Raw genomic sequence first — 11,198 nt, forward strand, 5'->3', positions numbered from 1 at the left:
AATAGTAAAATAACTTGAAAAAGTAATCTAAATAAAATATATTAAAAAGTTAATGAAAAAAACATAATTTTTTTTATAGAGACAGCAAGATAATTAATTTTAAGTCAATTATATCAAAGCCAAACGTATAGCATTAATAATTTTCAAGCCTATACATATTAAAAAAAAATATTTAAGCTCAAACATTTCACAAATTATATCCTAAATTTTCAAGAGCCATTTTGTGCAAACAACTAGTTTTAGCAATCAACCCTCTATTGAAAAACATGGAAATACTATAAGTTCGTCCCCCCCCCCCTCCAAAAAAAAAATACACCAATAAAATTACAGATTTTAAATGATAAAAATGAAAATTATAAATTTAAAATGGGGAGATTTTGTATTTCTGTCTTTAGAATCATATGGCATATACTTTTCTTCCCTCTCTTTCATCCGATTTTTGGACATCTATGGATTGGTAATATGGAAAGAAAAGTCACATCCTCAGCTGTTTTTCTTTACTAAGCACCCCTTAAATAATTTTCCTTCCATTTTTCTTTTCTCCCCTTCCATCTTTTTTAGTTTTATGGTGGACCAAGCACAACTTTATTAAAAATTTTCGTACATTAAAAATCAGAGCAGCTCCTTTGAGTTGGTGGCATTAAAGAATTAATACAATCTAGTGAATTTTACGTATGAGTAAAATTTGATTCGATTCAAAAAATTTAAAAAATTTTAAATTTTAAATTAATCAAATTGAATTATTCGAGTCAACTCGAATAACTCGATCCGAGTTTCGAGTTCAAGTCCAGTTGAATTTCACAATTCAAATAATTCGAATAACAGCTTTGTGTAAATAACCTTTTGGTCCACGTCAACTTTAAAAAAAAAAAGCAAACTGGTCTCTCTCACAACAAAAATTACAAAAAAAAATCAAAATTATTTTTAAAAATTTAAAATACTTTTTAAAATTGAAAATATTTATAAACAATTTCAAAATTTATGTTTTAAAAAATATTCTAAAAGTATATATAAAAATGTTAAATTTTTTTTTCTAAAATAATAATTTGAGACCTAATTAATGGTTCAAATTTATTATACTCAATTATCTTTTTATTATTATTATTTTTCTTTGAAAAAAAATACAAATATATATGGTTTCAAATTTATGTGTTCTAAATTAGTTATATTGTAACAATATTTTTATTTGACATATTTATTTTTTAAAATTTAACTTGAACAATTTCACTCAATTCGACTCGACTTGAATTCCATTTCACTCGATTCGATTCGAAAATTTTTCAAATTGAGTTAGGATAATAAAATAGGACTTGTGAACTTGATAATCTCAATTTTTTTATTCAATTTGACTTGATTCGATCGAACGGTTACCTCTAGTAGATTCAATCTAGAAATTAAATTGTAATACAACACTTCTCCTAAAAAATGAAAGAAATAACCTAATAAAAATAGGTTAAATATTAATCACAAGGAAATTAATTTTAAGGCAATTATATCAATTTGAAACAGCTAAAAAGTATATTGTTTTAATATTTTTCAAGTCCATCAACTGAATAATTCACAAAATATAAAAATTCCTAAATTTTCGTGAGACAATTTGTTGAGTTTTGCGTAATCCACTCTCTATATAAAAATATAGGAGATCAGATTGTTAGTTGATTTTTTTTTTTCCAAAAAACTCAATCATAAGCTTTTCTTCCCTCTCTTTCGTACAGGTAATATAGGAAAGAAAAGTAAAATTAGCATGCATGTCTTTTTTAAATTAATCTTAAAATAATAAATTATGGATTATAATAAAATAGGAATGAGAGATGGATTTTATTAAAACTAAATAAAAATCATTTTTCTGTTGCCAAATTTTAATTAAATTATGTGTAATAAATAAATTAAGAATTAATTAAATTTTCAAAGATAATCACCGTTTTAGGATTACTGTTAAACTTAATCTATTTTTAGTAATACATGCGCTTGTCAGATAATAACCGCTTTAGGTTGTTGTAAATTAATTGCAAAATGAATTTATTTCTAAGTCAATTATATCAATTGAAAACATGTAAAAATATATTGTTTTAATATATTTCAAGTCCATGCATATAAAAATACTTATACCGAATTTTTGGCGAATGTAAAAACTCTTAAAATTTGTTGGAACCAAATTTTTCAAACTCCAAAATTTTCGTAATCCACATTCTATATGAAAATATAGTAGATGGGGTTGTGTCACGCTCTAAAATCGGGTTAGAAGAATTGGGTTTGTGAAAATCGAAAGTGGTTGCATCCCAATTTATAAGATTATCATTGAGCGTTTATAAATCAAGGGTTTGAAATGGATACCGAAATTAGGGTCATAAATAATTAATTAGAGCATTAAAACAATTTAATTAGGTATTATTATATTAATTAAACTAAAACAAAACTTGATTACAAGGTTGAATTTGAAAATGATGTGTTTTAATTGAGTTAGAACCTAACCGGAAAAAGGGGTAAAATGAATTAAAATATCAATAATGAGACTTCACTATGAATATTAATTATTGTATGTAAACTAAAATCGAAATGTGTTACCAACTATAAAGTTAAATAAGTTAATAAGAAATAAATTGAGTAAATGTCTAAGATAATAAAGAATATGTAAGTTGTGCTCGAAATAAATATATACAATTAAGTTACTAAAATAAACAAAAAATAAGACATAGATTGAATGGTTAGTGTTAACTTTCGTCCCTTGAGCCTAGGTTTAAACTCCATTCCTCCTTTTTCTTTTTCTTTTAATTTTCAGCAACCTAGAATAAAAATTACACTAAAATAAATACCATTGGAAACTAAATAGGAAATAGGCTTAGGACTAATGGTTAGCACGCTAGAACCCTTCTTAATATTACTACCCGACTTTTCGTAATATTACTATCCGACGCTAATCTTACGTTAGATTAAGCAATCCTTTACAGTCCTTGTCAAAATCTTCTATTAATCTTAATTGATTCTTGATACCCAATGTTAACAAATGTATAAATATATTTGAAGGACCCGATTTCGGTGCAAAATGCACCAAAAACTTGATGGTCACTAAACTAACTATAAATATGATTAAGGCAAGTGCACCTATCGAGCAATAGTATAGTTATGGTGAGTAGGGAATATCGTATCCACGAGGTCTAAAAGTACTAGTAATTACAGTTTTCCTATTATTTAGCCGATAAATTGGAGTGATTGTTTTTAATCTAAATTTACTAATCTAATTTAACTAAGAACACAATAGAGAATGCAATAAGAAAATAATCGAAGATAACCAATGAGAAAGATGAGTTCTGGTAGTTCATCTGATAATCAACGGTGGTTCATCCACAAACTGGAGTAGTATGGTAGATGAGTTCTAGGAAACTCATAAGTGAGGTGTGTAGTGGAGTTGGGTAAGACTTTTCTGAATTTGAAATTGCATTGTCATTCACCAGCATGTGCATATAAAAATGTGTTTTCTGTTATAGTGTAGTGAAGTGATGATAGGATAAACCCTTATTCTAAAGTGTTTTATGATTATGATTATTCTCATAACCGCTAACCATGTGATTTGCTTACGGTTTCATTTCAGTTTGCTTGTGACCGAACTCATATTGACACTACACCAAAACAGGCTTTTAGCGGCGTTTTTAGTGGCGTTTGGATAAAAAACGCCGCTAAAAATTGAGCATTAGCGGCGCTTCTTCAAAAACGCCGCTAAAGATCCAGTATTAGCAGCGTTTTTTGAAAAACGCCGCTAAAAATGAGCATTAGCGGCGTTTTTCAGAAAGCACCGCAAAAAACCCAAGCACAACGATGTCGTTTTTTTATTTTTCTGGGCGTTAGCGGCGTTTTTGAATAAGCGCCGCTAATGCTCGGGTCTTTAGCGGCGTTTTTCAAGAAGCGCCGCTAATGCTCGGGTATTTAGCGGCGTTTTTTTAGAAGCACCGCTAATGCTCTATTTTTAGCGGCGTTTTTTAAAAAGCGCCGCAAAAAATATTTTTAAGTTTTTTGGGTACATTATTTAAAATAATTTTTAAGTTTTTTGGGTACATTATTGAGAGTTTTTTAATTTACATATTAAATAATTTCTTATACACTGTTTTGCTTTGTTCATGAGCACTGCTTAGCTTATTAAATTAGATGCATTGTCTTTATTTAGTCTTATATTAACCATCCATTGAATCTTAATGGTTGAATCTCTTAACTATGATTATCTCTAAGAAGTATTAGAAGAAATATATTAATAAAAAAGTTCACAAGGTTAAAGTTTACAAAAAGTTATTCCACTTAAGAGGTAGACTGATCTCTAAAATAAATATTTTTTTTCCATCTGTCTGCTAGGCTAGTTACAGAACTACTGAATTTTGGATTGAAATCCATTTCTTTAAAGAACTGCTATAATGATGTCCCTTGAAAGTGCTTGATTAATTTTGTTATCTATGTCTGATTCTTTTTAATATTTGTGATTCCAGCTGGCATTGATAACCGTAAGTAGTAGATCTTCATAAGCATTGGTTAATTCACAAAAGACTTGCAGTGCTTGAGTATATGAGGTTCCTATAAGTGAAATAAAAAATAGTATAACTATCTCAAAGTTTTAAGTGTCTATGACGTGTTTGATATTTATTTATTAAAAATATCTTATATAATCGTAAAAGAGATAGTATTAATTTTAAAATATTAAATTAATTATCATTATAGTTTAGGGATTATTGTTTATGGTTTACGGTTTAAGGGTTGGGGTTTAAGGTTTAGGATTTAGGGGTTAGGGGTTTAGAGTTAATATTGCCATATTCATTAAATCATCTAAAAAAAAGCATTTTAATTTATATTTTAAAGATGTTTTTTAATATATATATATTAAATAATTTCATATATAATTGAAAAAGATAAGATAGTATTAATTTTAAAATATTTAATTAATTATCATTATAGTTTAGGGTTTATATGATTTACGGTATATGGTTAATTTAATATTTAAAGCCAGTTTAGGAGTTACTATTTTAAGGTTTGGGGATTATATATAGATTTAGGGATTATGGTTTAAGGGTTGTGATTTAAGGTTTAGGGGTTAAGAGTTAGGGGTTAGGAGTTAGGGATCTAGGGTTTCAAGGGTCGGGTATAGGTTTAGGGTTTAGATTAATTAGTTTTTTAAATTTATATATTAAATATGTTATTATATAATTGTAAAAGAGATAATAATAAATTTAATATATTGAAATTATGAGTATAGTTTATATTATTTAAGAGATATATAATAGATAGACTTTATGTATATTGAATGGTTAATTTAGGGTTTAAAGTTTATTTGAGATTTGTTAAATGATACAATTTTATACAATTAATTAATGCTTTTATATTTAAAAATATTTAATTTAAACCATTTGATATATTTGATATGGATATATAGGTAATTATTTAATTTGGATAGGACAAAATTATAAGAAAAAAATACAAAAATAAAAATGAAATAAGAAAACTAAAATTTATAATATTATTTAATTCTTTTAAATATTACTTAAAATTTTAATAATTCTTTTATGTATAATTTATATGAAAGATACAATAATTGAATATAAAAAATATAAGAGCTTTAGCGGCGTTTTCAGCAAAAAATGCCGTTACTATGTACTAATATTTCTCAAAACGACGTCGTTTCAATAGAAAAATTTAAATTTGTTAATAGCGTTTTCAAAAAAATGCCACAAAAGGTACATTACAGGCGTTTTTTTATAAAAAGCCGCAAAAATAATTTCACTTGGCGCCATTTTATCCCAAAATTTCCCCTAAAAACCTTAATTTCACTTTTAAAAATTCTCCCCCCATTTTATCCCCAAATTTCCCCCGTAAAACCCCTAATTTTCCCCCTAAAACTCTTAACTTTGCAAAAACGCCGTCTCTCTTGCTTTCTATCCCTCCCTCCTTCCCTGCGACATTATAAAAAAATCAACATATGCTGATAATGAGAAGATTTACTGATTTCCCAGGCAAATACAAAGAGGTTACAACCAGTTTCTGGATTATTATCAGCTTTACTAGTAAAACAGGTTACAGAGGTTTCACAAACAGGTTACAGAGGTTACAACCATTGTTGTACCTTTGAGGTAAGAAATAAATCCCAGTCTGCAATTGAATCAGTATTTGGGATTATATTTTTAATTCACACTTTTTTTTATAGTAATTGATTTTTTATTATAGATTTTTAATTTTTTTAAATAGAATTTAAAAGAGACATCTGAAGTAATTTGGGGGAGTCTTCGTTTTACAGATTATTGGGTTTTGAGGGATGATAATGGGGAAGTTAGAAGGAAGATATCAGCAGCGTAAGCCAGAGCTCACACCAGAAAATCTCATCAAAGCTCTTCTTTTAAGCTTTCTCTAGGTGTGTTTTACATTAGATTTATGTTTCATTTGATCCATTCAAATTTCAAGCTTTTCTGCTGGCGGATCATGATTTTTTTTTCTCATTGCGTTTTTGGTTGATAAGCAGATATGAAAAGAACAACCTTTTGAATTCATTGTATTTGGTCACTGTTTCGAAAGGATAAGAACAGATTGTTCTTTTCATTTCTTGGTGACTTTGTTTTGATTGGCTTAGGACTTTGTTCATTTAGACTTCCACTGATTTTATGCTCAAAAGTGGTAGCATTTTAGGTAATAGCTGTTGAATGAGTGTTTAAATTAAACCATTTGAGTAAAAGGGCAAAATGTAATCCAACTTTTAGTACAGGGGCTTCCATGATACTTTTACCATAATTTTTATATAATTAAATATATGTTTTTTTTATCTCAATACAGATTGCACGCACACGCACACTCACAAGCATATATATATATACACATACACAAAATACATGTGGGGTGGTAAAAACTGTTGTCCTTGTTTGGTTGCCGATTTCTAGAGGGATGATTCTTTTTTTTTTTCCTGTAACTATCATATTCTATTAATGTATGAAAAAGAGAATATAGTTTAAGTGAAAGTAAAATAGTAAACTAATCACCTACTTTTTCTTTTTTTCTGACTTGTATATATATACATATATATATGTTATATGGCAGGTGAGGAAAGAAAAATTAGGAGACAGAATTACAGCACTTCACCAGCTTGTTTCACCATTTGGGAAGGTATAAAAAACTTTAGATATTTGCAAGAAAAGAAAAAAAAATCATGTTTTAACTCAGTTAATTGCAATCATTTTGATGAATAGTTTAATTTCAATTGATCATTGGATTTTTTATATTTTAAGTGTAGGCACGTGTTGATCACTGGATTTTTTATATTTTGCTCCAGTATGAAGTTCAGACATTCTTTGTTTCTTTGCTTTATCTAACACATACACTATTTTGTGCTTACTTTGAAGAGTGCAAAGGAGAAGCAATTCTTATATGATATTGTTGCAAATGGTCAGAATGGAATTGATGTGGATAAGTAAGTGAAACTTAATATACATGCTACACCACCTGCAGGTTCATGGAGACTATGCGAGTTTTGGGTGATGAGATCTGCTATCGTGCTAAAGACTGTTAGTATAATCTATTTCATTTACTTGCAAAGTACATGTTTAGTTCTTTTAGTGTTTTTTTACTCCTCCTTATTAATGGTAATGGGTGCTCTTGCTAGATCTTAGTATCCACAAGTTTTTTGCTACTCGTGCTGATCTTTATCAAACTGTGTACACCCACTCTAAAGTGAAGGTATTCACAGAGTTAACTCTGGGTTCTATATTATCTCATTCAAACGTCTTTTCTACATTGTTATTTTTTCTCATCTTTTTCTTTTGTGTAATTAGTTGTGTAGGCTTCTTATCTGAAGTGGTGAGGTCTGATTTCATTTTTATTCAGGATCCTTGTGAGTACTGGAAGGTTGGACAAAATGCTTAGCATTCTTTTGAGTTGCTAAAAATTTGGAGTCCAAATGTATAACATGCTTTGCATTCTATTCTTTTTTTGAATCCAGCTAGATGACACAATAATCAAAACCATCGAGAGAACACTAGATGAAGAACTCCGAGAATCTAGAGATCTGATTTTGCACAATCGTAGGAGAAATTTGTATCAGGTGGAGAACTTCATTTTTGAGTTTTGATCATGGTAGCATGCAAACAAACATGCTATTATTTTTTTTGTAAAATGTGAAAGACGAAACTTGCTGTACTGTGTTATTTTCTGTGTTAGTTCTATAACCAAGATTTACTTGATTAAGAAAATGCATTGTATATTTTATTACCTTGCATATGTATTATTTATTTTAATTTTGATTCTAAATTTTTATTTTTACTTAAGTGTTCTAACTTTTAGATTTTAATTGTGTTATTAATTTATTATTTTAAATTCTAAATTTAAATTCATTAATTTTTATAATTATATTTAGTTTTAAAGTTAAAAATTTTGTAGAAAATTTAATTTAAATAATATTTTTTATTAATCCTTAAAACATAATATAATATTTATTATAGAAATAAATATTATTTGAAAAAAAATTATTTTTTTAAAAGATATATTTTTAGCAGCGTTTTTCTAAAAAGCGCCGCTAAAGGTCTTGGTCTTTGCCGCTAAAGGTCTTGATCTTTAGCGGCATTTGTGGTAAAGCGCCGCTAAAGGTCATGATCTTTAGCGGCGTTTGTGGGGAAAGCGCTGCTAAAGGTCTTGGTCTTTAGCGGCGTTTTTGGCGGCGCTTCTCAAAGCGCCACAAATACTTTTAGGGGCGCTAAAAAGCGCTGCTAAAAGCCTGTTTTGGTGTAGTGTGAGTTTCATAGCTCACTTCCCTTTTCTTTACATCTTTACAAATAACCCACTAGGTTAGGAAGCGAAATCGACCAATTGGAGGGCTGAACTTAGATTAAAGTTATATTAATATTTTTTCCTAAAATAATAATTTGAGACCTAATTAATGATTCAAATTTATCATATTCAATTATCTTATTATTAGTTTTTTTTTATTTTTCTTTGAAAAAAATTTCAAATATATATGGTTTCAAATTTATGTGTTCTAAATTAGTTATATTGTAACAATATTTTTATTTGACATATTTATTTTTAAAAATTTAACTCGAACAATTTCACTTAATTCGACTCGACTCGAATTTCATTTCACCCGATTCCATTCGAAAATTTTTCAAATTAAGTTAGGATAATAAAATAGGACTCGTGAACATGATAATCTCAATTTTTTTTATTCAATTTAACTTGATTTGATCGAACGGTTACCTCTAGTAGATTCAATCTAGAAATTAAATTGTAATACAACACTTCTCCTAAAAAATGAAAGAAATAACCTAATAAAAATAGGTTAAATATTAATCACAAGGAAATTAATTTTAAGGCAATTATATCAATTTGAAACAGCTAAAAAGTATATTGTTTTAATATTTTTCAAGTCCATCAACTGAATAATTCACAAAATATAAAAATTCCTAAATTTTCGAGAGACAATTTGTTGAGTTTTGCGTAATCCACTCTCTATATAAAAATATAGGAGATCAGATTGTAAGTTGATTTTTTTTCTTTCAAAAAACCTAATCATAAACTTTTCTTCCCTCTCTTTCGTCTAATTTCGACATCTAGTGATTGGTAATATAGGAAAGAAAAGTTAAACTAGCATGCATGACTTTTTTTAAATTAATTTTAAAATAATAAATTATGGATTATAATAAAATAGGAATGAGAGATGATTTTATTAAAACTAAATAAAAATTATTTTCCGTTCCTAAATTTTAATTAAATTGTGTGGAATAAATAAATTAAGAATTAATTAAATTTTCAAAGGTAATCACCGTTTTAAGATTCCTGTTAAACTTAATCTATTTTTAATAGTACATGCGTTTGTCAGAAAATAGGCTAAAATTTTCTTTTAAGATAAACAATTGTTTTATAAACCCCAATCACTATTATGACATTTCGATGGTTGATGTAATTTCTCGAATTTAAGGCTAACATCTAGGTTGGGTTAAGAAGATTACAAGTTTTTCAAAAATTTGATTTTAAAATTAAAAATTAAAAATTAAATAAAAATATAGATTTTAAATAATAGAAATGCAAGTTTTTAATTTAATTAAAGACAAATTTGCATTTCTATCTTTAAACTCATATGGCGTAAACTTTTCTACCCTCTCTTCCATCCAGTTTGGACATCTTGTGACTGGTAATATGGAAAGAAAAGTCATATCCTTGACTGTTTTTTCTTTACCAAGCACCTCTTAAAGAAAAGTCATATCCTATCTTTCTTAGTTTTATGGTCAACCAAGCACAACCTTATCATGATTTTATTTTTAATAAGAATTTTTACAATAAATAATTTTAATATTTAAAATATTAAAAATTTTACTGCATTACAAATCAAAGCAATTCCTTTGAATTGATATCATTAAAGAGTTAATACAACATAATAAATCCTTTTAAGTCCACTATAGATTCAATATAGAAATTGAATTGTAATAGCATAATTTTCTTAAAAAATGACAAAAAAACAACAACATAATAAAATGCTTAAAACTTAATTGCAACAATAAATTTATTTCTAAGTCATTTATATCAATTGAAAACATGTAAAAATATATTCTTTTAATATATTTCAAGCCCATGTAAAAATACTTATACCGAATATTTGGCAAATATAAAAACTCTTAAAATTTGTTGGAACGAAAATTTTCAAACTCCAAGTTTTCGTAATCCACATTCTATATTGAGTTTCATAGCTCACTTTCCTTTTCTTTACATCTTTACAGATAACCCACTAAGTTAGGAAGCGAAATCGGCAAATTGGAGGGCTCAACTCAGATTAAAGTTATATTCATATTTTTATTTTTACCTATAATTATTTATAATCCCAACTATTTAAGAAACTGTAACGTCTTATTTAAACTATGGCATGAGACTTAGGTTTTGGTTTTATTTAACATGTATGTCTTTTAAATTATTTTTTAAATAATGAATTATGGATTATAATAAAATATGCATGAAATATGGATTTTATTAAATCAAAATAAAAGTTACTTTCCTGCTACTAGATTCTCGTTAAACTTTTTGTAATAAATAAATTAAGAATTAGCTATGCTTTCAAAGGTAATCATCGTTACAAGATAACTATTAAACTTAATCTGTTTTTAGTAACTCATGAGTTTTTCAGAAAATAGACTAAGTTTTTTCTTATAAGATAAACAATTGTTTTAAATTGACTATTTTATAATCCCTAATTGCCA

The 11,198-nt window shown here is 27.2% G+C and overlaps 1 long non-coding RNA gene across 2 annotated transcripts; it reads left to right on the forward strand.

The window, feature by feature from the left end:
* Positions 1–5,760: 5,760 nt before the first annotated feature.
* On the forward strand, positions 5,761–8,277 carry LOC121223411 (uncharacterized). 2 transcript variants are annotated; one of them, XR_005920759.1, is made up of 7 exons: positions 5,761–6,104; positions 6,269–6,382; positions 7,060–7,125; positions 7,362–7,523; positions 7,622–7,695; positions 7,791–7,863; positions 7,958–8,277. It is a non-coding gene; the product is annotated as an uncharacterized lncRNA (long non-coding RNA). The 2 variants fall into 2 exon arrangements; XR_005920758.1 differs by having other exon boundaries at positions 5,819–6,104; positions 7,468–7,523.
* Positions 8,278–11,198: the final 2,921 nt, after the last annotated feature.

This window comes from Gossypium hirsutum, chromosome D11 (assembly GCF_007990345.1).
Source record: "Gossypium hirsutum isolate 1008001.06 chromosome D11, Gossypium_hirsutum_v2.1, whole genome shotgun sequence".
NCBI lineage: Eukaryota > Viridiplantae > Streptophyta > Magnoliopsida > Malvales > Malvaceae > Gossypium > Gossypium hirsutum.